Genomic DNA, 15,547 nt, shown 5'->3' with positions numbered 1-15,547 from the left:
TTCGACGTCGCGCCAAAGCGAATGAGCACATTTCGCCTACGGCTTAGGCCGCCCTCCTAGAGTGGCTGCTCGGTGTCTGCAGGCAGCGAGGGTCTGCTAGCTTCCTGTGTTCGCATCTATGTAACCTGTGCTTGCTTGTCAGAGACAGACTATCGCAAAACATACAACTCACTCCATGAATTGATTGCTACGGCATCTGTTATCAGCAGTCACAACTAGCAACACCAGTAGCAGCCGACTGCACGCAAAGAATAGGAATGTGCAGTGGGATTTACGTGAACTCGGCGCAAGGCAGATCTTTCCGACATAGGCTTGAGAATCTTACGGGAACACTTGTACTGTTTCTAAATAAAGTGTAGGCGTGGGAGGAGGGTGCTTCCCGCGCACTAATAACAGCACGCTTGCCAATTGTGGATGCTAATCATTCGCTTGTATCTTCCTAGACACATCTGCAGGCTGAGAATTATTCCACTTGCATGGCAAGGTGCGCATGTAGGTGTGTTAAAAATTCTGGAGGCACTGGGTATTGATCCCAGTACCTCTCGCATACTAAGCGAGCGCTCTACCATCTGAGCTACGCCCGCCGCCCACGAAGGCTAATGGTGCTGCATACAGCCATATAGACGACACAGACCCTTGCACTCCCATTATTCAGCAGACAAACACTACTCTCTATGTATCCGTTAGGGTGTACTTCAGGTTTCGTGCATTCTGTATCGAATCGTAGTTGGCCACACTGAAAGTGGCACGTATAACGTCGAAAATAGAGTTCGGACACCGCTCTGAGTAAGACGAACGTGTTGTCCACCCTCTAGACTTCAATGAGGTTAAGCCGTGATACCTAAGACAGATCTGCACTCGATGACACCTCGATAACAGCCGGTCCCCACACTTACATCTTGCTCTCCTTACGTCAGTATACATCATATCAGTCTGTGACGCTGGCTTTGCAACATCTTGCGTGCCTTTAGGTTCGCCGCGACCAACACTTACAATGCACTGACCACAAAAAATTGAGGCGCCGCGGCTTGAACCCTGCACCTTTCACATGCGAAGCGAACGCTCTACCAACTGAGCTACGCCCCAGGCACGACCAAACTGCGCTATTCCCCATTCTTCGCGACTCTGATGCGCACGGACACGATGGTTGGTTGGTTTGTAGCGGTGAAGGGAGCAGAGTACAACGGCGCGGACACGTTCATATACACAAAAGTTCCAAGTAGTTTCGATGCTCTGGTATTACAAATGCAAATTACGTCTGTTTTTAACGTCTTAAATTGAAAGAGCCGTCACAAATTGCTCCGTTTTCACTCCTAGTCGACAATCATACAGCACCTGAGGTAACAAACACATCTCGAGCCCCATTGTGCTCTCCATTATTCATGCCAACTCAGTGCCTCGCTCTTTACTACTGTGTACTAATCTTGTCGTCCAACTGCAAAACACTGGGCCACAACAAGTTTCCGCGTCTCCATTGCACTGCGCATACTACAAAACGCTCCCCAAACTTGGCACTCACCCACGCAGCCGACTTTTCCGACTTTCCGCAACGCTCACGCTAGTGACAGCATTATTTATAGTTCGACGTCGCGCCAAAGCGAATGAGCACATTTCGCCTACGGCTTAGGCCGCCCTCCTAGAGTGGCTGCTCGGTGTCTGCAGGCAGCGAGGGTCTGCTAGCTTCCTGTGTTCGCATCTATGTAACCTGTGCTTGCTTGTCAGAGACAGACTATCGCAAAACATACAACTCACTCCATGAATTGATTGCTACGGCATCTGTTATCAGCAGTCACAACTAGCAACACCAGTAGCAGCCGACTGCACGCAAAGAATAGGAATGTGCAGTGGGATTTACGTGAACTCGGCGCAAGGCAGATCTTTCCGACATAGGCTTGAGAATCTTACGGGAACACTTGTACTGTTTCTAAATAAAGTGTAGGCGTGGGAGGAGGGTGCTTCCCGCGCACTAATAACAGCACGCTTGCCAATTGTGGATGCTAATCATTCGCTTGTATCTTCCTAGACACATCTGCAGGCTGAGAATTATTCCACTTGCATGGCAAGGTGCGCATGTAGGTGTGTTAAAAATTCTGGAGGCACTGGGTATTGATCCCAGTACCTCTCGCATACTAAGCGAGCGCTCTACCATCTGAGCTACGCCCGCCGCCCACGAAGGCTAATGGTGCTGCATACAGCCATATAGACGACACAGACCCTTGCACTCCCATTATTCAGCAGACAAACACTACTCTCTATGTATCCGTTAGGGTGTACTTCAGGTTTCGTGCATTCTGTATCGAATCGTAGTTGGCCACACTGAAAGTGGCACGTATAACGTCGAAAATAGAGTTCGGACACCGCTCTGAGTAAGACGAACGTGTTGTCCACCCTCTAGACTTCAATGAGGTTAAGCCGTGATACCTAAGACAGATCTGCACTCGATGACACCTCGATAACAGCCGGTCCCCACACTTACATCTTGCTCTCCTTACGTCAGTATACATCATATCAGTCTGTGACGCTGGCTTTGCAACATCTTGCGTGCCTTTAGGTTCGCCGCGACCAACACTTACAATGCACTGACCACAAAAAATTGAGGCGCCGCGGCTTGAACCCTGCACCTTTCACATGCGAAGCGAACGCTCTACCAACTGAGCTACGCCCCAGGCACGACCAAACTGCGCTATTCCCCATTCTTCGCGACTCTGATGCGCACGGACACGATGGTTGGTTGGTTTGTAGCGGTGAAGGGAGCAGAGTACAACGGCGCGGACACGTTCATATACACAAAAGTTCCAAGTAGTTTCGATGCTCTGGTATTACAAATGCAAATTACGTCTGTTTTTAACGTCTTAAATTGAAAGAGCCGTCACAAATTGCTCCGTTTTCACTCCTAGTCGACAATCATACAGCACCTGAGGTAACAAACACATCTCGAGCCCCATTGTGCTCTCCATTATTCATGCCAACTCAGTGCCTCGCTCTTTACTACTGTGTACTAATCTTGTCGTCCAACTGCAAAACACTGGGCCACAACAAGTTTCCGCGTCTCCATTGCACTGCGCATACTACAAAACGCTCCCCAAACTTGGCACTCACCCACGCAGCCGACTTTTCCGACTTTCCGCAACGCTCACGCTAGTGACAGCATTATTTATAGTTCGACGTCGCGCCAAAGCGAATGAGCACATTTCGCCTACGGCTTAGGCCGCCCTCCTAGAGTGGCTGCTCGGTGTCTGCAGGCAGCGAGGGTCTGCTAGCTTCCTGTGTTCGCATCTATGTAACCTGTGCTTGCTTGTCAGAGACAGACTATCGCAAAACATACAACTCACTCCATGAATTGATTGCTACGGCATCTGTTATCAGCAGTCACAACTAGCAACACCAGTAGCAGCCGACTGCACGCAAAGAATAGGAATGTGCAGTGGGATTTACGTGAACTCGGCGCAAGGCAGATCTTTCCGACATAGGCTTGAGAATCTTACGGGAACACTTGTACTGTTTCTAAATAAAGTGTAGGCGTGGGAGGAGGGTGCTTCCCGCGCACTAATAACAGCACGCTTGCCAATTGTGGATGCTAATCATTCGCTTGTATCTTCCTAGACACATCTGCAGGCTGAGAATTATTCCACTTGCATGGCAAGGTGCGCATGTAGGTGTGTTAAAAATTCTGGAGGCACTGGGTATTGATCCCAGTACCTCTCGCATACTAAGCGAGCGCTCTACCATCTGAGCTACGCCCGCCGCCCACGAAGGCTAATGGTGCTGCATACAGCCATATAGACGACACAGACCCTTGCACTCCCATTATTCAGCAGACAAACACTACTCTCTATGTATCCGTTAGGGTGTACTTCAGGTTTCGTGCATTCTGTATCGAATCGTAGTTGGCCACACTGAAAGTGGCACGTATAACGTCGAAAATAGAGTTCGGACACCGCTCTGAGTAAGACGAACGTGTTGTCCACCCTCTAGACTTCAATGAGGTTAAGCCGTGATACCTAAGACAGATCTGCACTCGATGACACCTCGATAACAGCCGGTCCCAACACTTACATCTTGCTCTCCTTACGTCAGTATACATCATATCAGTCTGTGACGCTGGCTTTGCAACATCTTGCGTGCCTTTAGGTTCGCCGCGACCAACACTTACAATGCACTGACCACAAAAAATTGAGGCGCCGCGGCTTGAACCCTGCACCTTTCACATGCGAAGCGAACGCTCTACCAACTGAGCTACGCCCCAGGCACGACCAAACTGCGCTATTCCCCATTCTTCGCGACTCTGATGCGCACGGACACGATGGTTGGTTGGTTTGTAGCGGTGAAGGGAGCAGAGTACAACGGCGCGGACACGTTCATATACACAAAAGTTCCAAGTAGTTTCGATGCTCTGGTATTACAAATGCAAATTCCGTCTGTTTTTAACGTCTTAAATTGAAAGAGCCGTCACAAATTGCTCCGTTTTCACTCCTAGTCGACAATCATACAGCACCTGAGGTAACAAACACATCTCGAGCCCCATTGTGCTCTCCATTATTCATGCCAACTCAGTGCCTCGCTCTTTACTACTGTGTACTAATCTTGTCGTCCAACTGCAAAACACTGGGCCACAACAAGTTTCCGCGTCTCCATTGCACTGCGCATACTACAAAACGCTCCCCAAACTTGGCACTCACCCACGCAGCCGACTTTTCCGACTTTCCACGACGCTCACGCTAGTGACAGCATTATTTATAGTTCGACGTCGCGCGAAAGCGAATGAGCACATTTCGCCTATGGCTTAGGCCGCCCTCCTAGAGTGGCTGCTCGGTGTCTGCAGGCAGCGAGGGTCTGCTAGCTTCCTGTGTTCGCACCTATGTCACCTGTGCTTGCTTGTCAGAGACAGACTATCGCAAAACATACAACTCACTCCATGAATTGATTGCTACGGCATCTGTTATCAGCAGTCACAACTAGCAACACCAGTAGCAGCCGACTGCACGCAAAGAATAGGAATGTGCAGTGGGATTTACGTGAACTCGGCGCAAGGCAGATCTTTCCGACATAGGCTTGAGAATCTTACGGGAACACTTGTACTGTTTCTAAATAAAGTGGTGGCGTGGGAGGAGGGTGCTTCCCGCGCACTAATAACAGCACGCTTGCCAATTGTGGATGCTAATCATTCGCTTGTATCTTCCTAGACACATCTGCAGGCTGAGAATTATTCCACTTGCATGGCAAGGTGCGCATGTAGGTGTGTTAAAAATTCTGGAGGCACTGGGTATTGATACCAGTACCTCTCGCATACTAAGCGAGCGCTCTACCATCTGAGCTACGCCCGCCCCCCACGAAGACTAATGGTGCTACATACAGCCATATAGACGACACAGACCCTTGCACTCCCATTATTCAGCAGACAAACACTACTCTCTATGTATCCGTTAGGGTGTACTTCAGGTTTCGTGCATTCTGTATCGAATCGTAGTTGGCCACACTGAAAGTGGCACGTATAACGTCGAAAATAGAGTTCGGACACCGCTCTGAGTAAGACGAACGTGTTGTCCACCCTCTAGACTTCAATGAGGTTAAGCCGTGATACCTAAGACAGATCTGCACTCGATGACACCTCGATAACAGCCGGTCCCCACACTTACATCTTGCTCTCCTTACGTCAGTATACATCATATCAGTTTGTGACGCTGGCTTTGCAACATCTTGCGTGCCTTTAGGTTCGCCGCGACCAACACATACAATGCACTGACCACAAAGAATTGAGGCGCCGAGGCTTGAACCCTGCACCTTTCACATGCGAAGCGAACGCTCTACCAACTGAGCTACGCCCCAGGCACGACCAAACTGCGCTATTCCCCATTCTTCGCGACTCTGATGCGCACGGACACGATGGTTGGTTGGTTTGTAGCGGTGAAGGGAGCAGAGTACAAAGGCGCGGACACGTTCATATACACAAAAGTTCCAAGTAGTTTCGATGCTCTGGTATTACAAATGCAAATTCCGTCTGTTTTTAACGTCTTAAATTGAAAGGGCCGTCACAAATTGCTCCGTTTTCACTCCTTGTCGACAATCATACAGCACCTGAGGTAACAAACACATCTCGAGCCCCATTGTGCACTCCATTATTCATGCCAACTCAGTGCCTCGCTCTTTACTACTGTGTACTAATCTTGTCGTCCAACTGCAAAATATTGGGCCACAACAAGTTTCCACGTCTCCATTGCACTGCGCATACTACAAAACGCTCCCCAAACTTGGCACTCACCCACGCAGCCGACTTTTCCGACTTTCCACGACGCTCACGCTAGTGACAGCATTATTTATAGTTCGACGTCGCGCCATAGCGAATGAGCACATTTCGCCTACGGCTTAGGCCGCCCTCCTAGAGTGGCTGCTCGGTGTCTGCAGGCAGCGACGGTCTGCTAGCTTCCTGTGTTCGCACCTATGTCACCTGTGCTTGCTTGTCAGAGACAGACTATCGCAAAACATACAACTCACTCCATGAATTGATTGCTACGGCATCTGTTATCAGCAGTCACAACTAGCAACACCAGTAGCAGCCGACTGCACGCAAAGAATAGGAATGTGCAGTGGGATTTACGTGAACTCGGCGCAAGGCAGATCTTTCCGACATAGGCTTGAGAATCTTACGGGAACACTTGTACTGCTTCTAAATGAAGTGTAGGCGTGGGAGGAGGGTGCTTCCCGCGCACTAATAACAGCACGCTTGCCAATTGTGGATGCTAATCATTCGCTTGTATCTTCCTAGACACATCTGCAGGCTGAGAATTATTCCACTTGCATGGCAAGGTGCGCATGTATGCGTGTAAAAAATTCTGGAGGCACTGGGTATTGATCCCAGTACCTCTCGCATACTAAGCGAGCGCTCTACCATCTGAGCTACGCCCGCCCCCCACGAAGACTGATGGTGCTACATACAGCCATATAGACGACACAGACCCTTGCACTCCCATTATTCAGCAGACAAACACTACTCTCTATGTATCCGTTAGGGTGTACTTCAGGTTTCGTGCATTCTGTATCGAATCGTAGTTGGCCACACTGAAAGTGGCACGTATAACGTCGAAAATAGAGTTCGGACACCGCTCTGAGTAAGACGAACGTGTTGTCCACCCTCTAGACTTCAATGAGGTTAAGCCGTGATACCTAAGACAGATCTGCACTCGATGACACCTCGATAACAGCCGGTAACCACACTTACATCTTGCTCTCCTTACGTCAGTATACATCATATCAGTCTGTGACGCTGGCTTTGCAACATCTTGCGTGCCTTTAGGTTCGCCGCGACCAACACTTACAATGCACTGACCACAAAAAATTGAGGCGCCGCGGCTTGAACCCTGCACCTTTCACATGCGAAGCGAACGCTCTACCAACTGAGCTACGCCCCAGGCACGACCAAACTGCGCTATTCCCCATTCTTCGCGACTCTGATGCGCACGGACACGATGGTTGGTTGGTTTGTAGCGGTGAAGGGAGCAGAGTACAACGGCGCGGACACGTTCATATACACAAAAGTTCCAAGTAGTTTCGATGCTCTGGTATTACAAATGCAAATTACGTCTGTTTTTAACGTCTTAAATTGAAAGAGCCGTCACAAATTGCTCCGTTTTCACTCCTAGTCGACAATCATACAGCACCTGAGGTAACAAACACATCTCGAGCCCCATTGTGCTCTCCATTATTCATGCCAACTCAGTGCCTCGCTCTTTACTACTGTGTACTAATCTTGTCGTCCAACTGCAAAACACTGCGCCACAACAAGTTTCCGCGTCTCCATTGCACTGCGCATACTACAAAACGCTCCCCAAACTTGGCACTCACCCACGCAGCCGACTTTTCCGACTTTCCACGACGCTCACGCAACGCTCACGCTAGTGACAGCATTATTTATAGTTCGACGTCGCGCCAAAGCGAATGAGCACATTTCGCCTACGGCTTAGGCCGCCCTCCTAGAGTGGCTGCTCGGTGTCTGCAGGCAGCGAGGGTCTGCTAGCTTCCTGTGTTCGCATCTATGTAACCTGTGCTTGCTTGTCAGAGACAGACTATCGCAAAACATACAACTCACTCCATGAATTGATTGCTACGGCATCTGTTATCAGCAGTCACAACTAGCAACACCAGTAGCAGCCGACTGCACGCAAAGAATAGGAATGTGCAGTGGGATTTACGTGAACTCGGCGCAAGGCAGATCTTTCCGACATAGGCTTGAGAATCTTACGGGAACACTTGTACTGTTTCTAAATAAAGTGTAGGCGTGGGAGGAGGGTGCTTCCCGCGCACTAATAACAGCACGCTTGCCAATTGTGGATGCTAATCATTCGCTTGTATCTTCCTAGACACATCTGCAGGCTGAGAATTATTCCACTTGCATGGCAAGGTGCGCATGTAGGTGTGTTAAAAATTCTGGAGGCACTGGGTATTGATCCCAGTACCTCTCGCATACTAAGCGAGCGCTCTACCATCTGAGCTACGCCCGCCGCCCACGAAGGCTAATGGTGCTGCATACAGCCATATAGACGACACAGACCCTTGCACTCCCATTATTCAGCAGACAAACACTACTCTCTATGTATCCGTTAGGGTGTACTTCAGGTTTCGTGCATTCTGTATCGAATCGTAGTTGGCCACACTGAAAGTGGCACGTATAACGTCGAAAATAGAGTTCGGACACCGCTCTGAGTAAGACGAACGTGTTGTCCACCCTCTAGACTTCAATGAGGTTAAGCCGTGATACCTAAGACAGATCTGCACTCGATGACACCTCGATAACAGCCGGTCCCCACACTTACATCTTGCTCTCCTTACGTCAGTATACATCATATCAGTCTGTGACGCTGGCTTTGCAACATCTTGCGTGCCTTTAGGTTCGCCGCGACCAACACTTACAATGCACTGACCACAAAAAATTGAGGCGCCGCGGCTTGAACCCTGCACCTTTCACATGCGAAGCGAACGCTCTACCAACTGAGCTACGCCCCAGGCACGACCAAACTGCGCTATTCCCCATTCTTCGCGACTCTGATGCGCACGGACACGATGGTTGGTTGGTTTGTAGCGGTGAAGGGAGCAGAGTACAAAGGCGCGGACACGTTCATATACACAAAAGTTCCAAGTAGTTTCGATGCTCTGGTATTACAAATGCAAATTCCGTCTGTTTTTAACGTCTTAAATTGAAAGGGCCGTCACAAATTGCTCCGTTTTCACTCCTTGTCGACAATCATACAGCACCTGAGGTAACAAACACATCTCGAGCCCCATTGTGCACTCCATTATTCATGCCAACTCAGTGCCTCGCTCTTTACTACTGTGTACTAATCTTGTCGTCCAACTGCAAAATATTGGGCCACAACAAGTTTCCACGTCTCCATTGCACTGCGCATACTACAAAACGCTCCCCAAACTTGGCACTCACCCACGCAGCCGACTTTTCCGACTTTCCACGACGCTCACGCTAGTGACAGCATTATTTATAGTTCGACGTCGCGCCAAAGCGAATGAGCACATTTCGCCTACGGCTTAGGCCGCCCTCCTAGAGTGGCTGCTCGGTGTCTGCAGGCAGCGACGGTTTGCTAGCTTCCTGTGTTCGCACCTATGTCACCTGTGCTTGCTTGTCAGAGACAGACTATCGCAAAACATACAACTCACTCCATGAATTGATTGCTACGGCATCTGTTATCAGCAGTCACAACTAGCAACACCAGTAGCAGCCGACTGCACGCAAAGAATAGGAATGTGCAGTGGGATTTACGTGAACTCGGCGCAAGGCAGATCTTTCCGACATAGGCTTGAGAATCTTACGGGAACACTTGTACTGCTTCTAAATGAAGTGTAGGCGTGGGAGGAGGGTGCTTCCCGCGCACTAATAACAGCACGCTTGCCAATTGTGGATGCTAATCATTCGCTTGTATCTTCCTAGACACATCTGCAGGCTGAGAATTATTCCACTTGCATGGCAAGGTGCGCATGTATGCGTGTAAAAAATTCTGGAGGCACTGGGTATTGATCCCAGTACCTCTCGCATACTAAGCGAGCGCTCTACCATCTGAGCTACGCCCGCCCCCCACGAAGACTGATGGTGCTACATACAGCCATATAGACGACACAGACCCTTGCACTCCCATTATTCAGCAGACAAACACTACTCTCTATGTATCCGTTAGGGTGTACTTCAGGTTTCGTGCATTCTGTATCGAATCGTAGTTGGCCACACTGAAAGTGGCACGTATAACGTCGAAAATAGAGTTCGGACACCGCTCTGAGTAAGACGAACGTGTTGTCCACCCTCTAGACTTCAATGAGGTTAAGCCGTGATACCTAAGACAGATCTGCACTCGATGACACCTCGATAACAGCCGGTAACCACACTTACATCTTGCTCTCCTTACGTCAGTATACATCATATCAGTCTGTGACGCTGGCTTTGCAACATCTTGCGTGCCTTTAGGTTCGCCGCGACCAACACTTACAATGCACTGACCACAAAAAATTGAGGCTCCGCGGCTTGAACCCTGCACCTTTCACATGCGAAGCGAACGCTCTACCAACTGAGCTACGCCCCAGGCACGACCAAACTGCGCTATTCCCCATTCTTCGCGACTCTGATGCGCACGGACACGATGGTTGGTTGGTTTGTAGCGGTGAAGGGAGCAGAGTACAAAGGCGCGGACACGTTCATATACACAAAAGTTCCAAGTAGTTTCGATGCTCTGGTATTACAAATGCAAATTCCGTCTGTTTTTAACGTCTTAAATTGAAAGGGCCGTCACAAATTGCTCCGTTTTCACTCCTTGTCGACAATCATACAGCACCTGAGGTAACAAACACATCTCGAGCCCCATTGTGCACTCCATTATTCATGCCAACTCAGTGCCTCGCTCTTTACTACTGTGTACTAATCTTGTCGTCCAACTGCAAAATATTGGGCCACAACAAGTTTCCACGTCTCCATTGCACTGCGCATACTACAAAACGCTCCCCAAACTTGGCACTCACCCACGCAGCCGACTTTTCCGACTTTCCACGACGCTCACGCTAGTGACAGCATTATTTATAGTTCGACGTCGCGCCAAAGCGAATGAGCACATTTCGCCTACGGCTTAGGCCGCCCTCCTAGAGTGGCTGCTCGGTGTCTGCAGGCAGCGACGGTCTGCTAGCTTCCTGTGTTCGCACCTATGTCACCTGTGCTTGCTTGTCAGAGACAGACTATCGCAAAACATACAACTCACTCCATGAATTGATTGCTACGGCATCTGTTATCAGCAGTCACAACTAGCAACACCAGTAGCAGCCGACTGCACGCAAAGAATAGGAATGTGCAGTGGGATTTACGTGAACTCGGCGCAAGGCAGATCTTTCCGACATAGGCTTGAGAATCTTACGGGAACACTTGTACTGCTTCTAAATGAAGTGTAGGCGTGGGAGGAGGGTGCTTCCCGCGCACTAATAACAGCACGCTTGCCAATTGTGGATGCTAATCATTCGCTTGTATCTTCCTAGACACATCTGCAGGCTGAGAATTATTCCACTTGCATGGCAAGGTGCGCATGTATGCGTGTAAAAAATTCTGGAGGCACTGGGTATTGATCCCAGTACCTCTCGCATACTAAGCGAGCGCTCTACCATCTGAGCTACGCCCGCCCCCCACGAAGACTGATGGTGCTACATACAGCCATATAGACGACACAGACCCTTGCACTCCCATTATTCAGCAGACAAACACTACTCTCTATGTATCCGTTAGGGTGTACTTCAGGTTTCGTGCATTCTGTATCGAATCGTAGTTGGCCACACTGAAAGTGGCACGTATAACGTCGAAAATAGAGTTCGGACACCGCTCTGAGTAAGACGAACGTGTTGTCCACCCTCTAGACTTCAATGAGGTTAAGCCGTGATACCTAAGACAGATCTGCACTCGATGACACCTCGATAACAGCCGGTAACCACACTTACATCTTGCTCTCCTTACGTCAGTATACATCATATCAGTCTGTGACGCTGGCTTTGCAACATCTTGCGTGCCTTTAGGTTCGCCGCGACCAACACTTACAATGCACTGACCACAAAAAATTGAGGCTCCGCGGCTTGAACCCTGCACCTTTCACATGCGAAGCGAACGCTCTACCAACTGAGCTACGCCCCAGGCACGACCAAACTGCGCTATTCCCCATTCTTCGCGACTCTGATGCGCACGGACACGATGGTTGGTTGGTTTGTAGCGGTGAAGGGAGCAGAGTACAACGGCGCGGACACGTTCATATACACAAAAGTTCCAAGTAGTTTCGATGCTCTGGTATTACAAATGCAAATTCCGTCTGTTTTTAACGTCTTAAATTGAAAGAGCCGTCACAAATTGCTCCGTTTTCACTCCTTGTCGACAATCATACAGCACCTGAGGTAACAAACACATCTCGAGCCCCATTGTGCTCTCCATTATTCATGCCAACTCAGTGCCTCGCTCTTTACTACTGTGTACTAATCTTGTCGTCCAACTGCAAAACACTGGGCCACAACAAGTTTCCGCGTCTCCATTGCACTGCGCATACTACAAAACGCTCCCCAAACTTGGCACTCACCCACGCAGCCGACTTTTCCGACTTTCCACGACGCTCACGCAACGCTCACGCTAGTGACAGCATTATTTATAGTTCGACGTCGCGCCAAAGCGAATGAGCACATTTCGCCTACGGCTTAGGCCGCCCTCCTAGAGTGGCTGCTCGGTGTCTGCAGGCAGCGAGGGTCTGCTAGCTTCCTGTGTTCGCATCTATGTAACCTGTGCTTGCTTGTCAGAGACAGACTATCGCAAAACATACAACTCACTCCATGAATTGATTGCTACGGCATCTGTTATCAGCAGTCACAACTAGCAACACCAGTAGCAGCCGGCTGCACGCAAAGAATAGGAATGTGCAGTGGGATTTAGGTGAACTCGGCGCAAGGCAGATCTTTCCGACATAGGCTTGAGAATCTTACGGGAACACTTGTACTGTTTCTAAATAAAGTGGTGGCGTGGGAGGAGGGTGCTTCCCGCGCACTAATAACAGCACGCTTGCCAATTGTGGATGCTAATCATTCGCTTGTATCTTCCTAGACACATCTGCAGGCTGAGAATTATTCCACTTGCATGGCAAGGTGCGCATGTAGGTGTGTTAAAAATTCTGGAGGCACTGGGTATTGATCCCAGTACCTCTCGCATACTAAGCGAGCGCTCTACCATCTGAGCTACGCCCGCCCCCCACGAAGACTAATGGTGCTACATACAGCCATATAGACGACACAGACCCTTGCACTCCCATTATTCAGCAGACAAACACTACTCTCTATGTATCCATTAGGGTGTACTTCAGGTTTCGTGCATTCTGTATCGAATCGTAGTTGGCCACAATGAAAGTGGCACGTATTACGTTGAAAATAGAGTTCGGACACCGCTCTGAGTAAGACGAACGTGTTGTCCACCCTCTAGACTTCAATGAGGTTAAGCCGTGATACCTAAGACAGATCTGCACTCGATGACACCTCGATAACAGCCGGTCCCCACACTTAAATCTTGCTCTCCTTACGTCAGTATACATCATATCAGTCTGTGACGCTGGCTTTGCAACATCTTGCGTGCCTTTAGGTTCCCCGCGACCAACACTTACAATGCACTGACCACAAAAAATTGAAGCGCCGCGGCTTGAACCCTGCACCTTTCACATGCGAAGCGAACGCTCTACCAACTGAGCTACGCCCCAGGCGCGACCAAACTGCGCTATTCCCCATTCTTCGCGACTCTGATGCGCACGGACACGATGGTTGGTTGGTTTGTAGCGGTGAAGGGAGCACAGTACAAAGGCGCGGACACGTTCATATACACAAAAGTTCCAAGTAGTTTCGATGCTCTGGTATTACAAATGCAAATTCCGTCTGTTTTTAACGTCTTAAATTGAAAGAGCCGTCACAAATTGCTCCGTTTTCACTCCTTGTCCACAATATTACAGCACCTGAGGTAACAAACACATCTCGAGCCCCATTGTGCACTCCATTATTCATGCCAACTCAGTGCCTCGCTCTTTACTACTGTGTCCTAATCTTGTCGTCCAACTGCAAAACACTGGGCCACAACAAGTTTCCGCGTCTCCATTGCACTGCGCATACTACAAAACGCTCCTCAAACTTGGCACTCTACCACGCAGCCGACTTTTCCGAATTTCCACGACGCTCACGCAACGCTCACGCTAGTGACAGCATTATTTATAGTTCGACGTCGCGCCAAAGCGAATGAGCACATTTCGCCTACGGCTTAGGCCGCCCTCCTAGAGTGGCTGCTCGGTGTCTGCAGGCAGCGACGGTCTGCTAGCTTCCTGTGTTCGCACCTATGTCACCTGTGCTTGCTTGTCGGAGACAGACTATCGCAAAACATACAACTCACTCCATGAATTGATTGCTACGGCATCTGTTATCAGCAGTCACAACTAGCAACACCAGTAGCAGCCGACTGCACGCAAAGAATAGGAATGTGCAGTGGGATTTACGTGAACTCGGCGCAAGGCAGATCTCTCCGACATAGGCTTGAGAATCTTACGGGAACACTTGTACTGCTTCTAAATGAAGTGTAGGCGTGGGAGGAGGGTGCTTCCCGCGCACTAATAACAGCACGCTTGCCAATTGTGGATGCTAATCATTCGCTTGTATCTTCCTAGACACATCTGCAGGCTGAGAATTATTCCACTTGCATGGCAAGGTGCGCATGTATGCGTGTTAAAAATTCTGGAGGCACTGGGTATTGATCCCAGTACCTCTCGCATACTAAGCGAGCGCTCTACCATCTGAGCTACGCCCGCCCCCCACGAAGACTGATGGTGCTACATACAGCCATATAGACGACACAGACCCTTGCACTCCCATTATTCAGCAGACAAACACTACTCTCTATGTATCCGTTAGGGTGTACTTCAGGTTTCGTGCATTCTGTATCGAATCGTAGTTGGCCACACTGAAAGTGGCACGTATAACGTCGAAAATAGTGTTCGGACACCGCTCTGAGTAAGACGAACGTGTTGTCCACCCTCTAGACTTCAATGAGGTTAAGCCGTGATACCTAAGACAGATCTGCACTCGATGACACCTCGATAACAGCCGGTAACCACACTTACATCTTGCTCTCCTTACGTCAGTATACATCATATCAGTCTGTGACGCTGGCTTTGCAACATCTTGCGTGCCTTTAGGTTCGCCGCGACCAACACTTACAATGCACTGACCACAAAAAATTGAGGCGCCGCAGCTTGAACCCTGCACCTTTCACATGCGAAGCGAACGCTCTACCAACTGAGCTACGCCCCAGGCACGACCAAACTGCGCTATTCCCCATTCTTCGCGACTCTGATGCGCACGGACACGATGGTTGGTTGGTTTGTAGCGGTGAAGGGAGCAGAGTACAACGGCGCGGACACGTTCATATACACAAAAGTTCCAAGTAGTTTCGATGCTCTGGTATTACAAATGCAAATTCCGTCTGTTTTTAACGTCTTAAATTGAAAGAGCCGTCACA

The 15,547-nt window shown here is 49.5% G+C and overlaps 6 non-coding genes across 6 annotated transcripts; all 6 read right to left on the bottom strand.

The window, feature by feature from the left end:
* Nucleotides 1-1,013: 1,013 nt before the first annotated feature.
* Trnaa-cgc (transfer RNA alanine (anticodon CGC)) lies at nt 1,014-1,086 on the bottom strand. The gene has a single exon. It is a non-coding gene; the product is annotated as a tRNA-Ala (tRNA).
* Nucleotides 1,087-2,593: 1,507 nt separating this feature from the next.
* Trnaa-cgc (transfer RNA alanine (anticodon CGC)) lies at nt 2,594-2,666 on the bottom strand. Its single transcript has one exon. It is a non-coding gene; the product is annotated as a tRNA-Ala (tRNA).
* A 1,507-nt stretch (nt 2,667-4,173) lies between these two features.
* On the bottom strand, nt 4,174-4,246 carry Trnaa-cgc (transfer RNA alanine (anticodon CGC)). Its single transcript has one exon. It is a non-coding gene; the product is annotated as a tRNA-Ala (tRNA).
* A 1,507-nt stretch (nt 4,247-5,753) lies between these two features.
* On the bottom strand, nt 5,754-5,826 carry Trnaa-cgc (transfer RNA alanine (anticodon CGC)). Its single transcript has one exon. It is a non-coding gene; the product is annotated as a tRNA-Ala (tRNA).
* A 1,507-nt stretch (nt 5,827-7,333) lies between these two features.
* On the bottom strand, nt 7,334-7,406 carry Trnaa-cgc (transfer RNA alanine (anticodon CGC)). Its single transcript has one exon. It is a non-coding gene; the product is annotated as a tRNA-Ala (tRNA).
* Nucleotides 7,407-8,924: 1,518 nt separating this feature from the next.
* On the bottom strand, nt 8,925-8,997 carry Trnaa-cgc (transfer RNA alanine (anticodon CGC)). The gene has a single exon. It is a non-coding gene; the product is annotated as a tRNA-Ala (tRNA).
* Between the last annotated feature and the right edge of the window lie 6,550 nt (nt 8,998-15,547).

Source organism: Schistocerca gregaria, chromosome 10, assembly GCF_023897955.1.
Source record: "Schistocerca gregaria isolate iqSchGreg1 chromosome 10, iqSchGreg1.2, whole genome shotgun sequence".
Taxonomy (NCBI): domain Eukaryota; kingdom Metazoa; phylum Arthropoda; class Insecta; order Orthoptera; family Acrididae; genus Schistocerca; species Schistocerca gregaria.
Note: the sequence above shows the minus strand (reverse complement) of the source record. Positions and strands in the feature narration are given on the sequence as shown.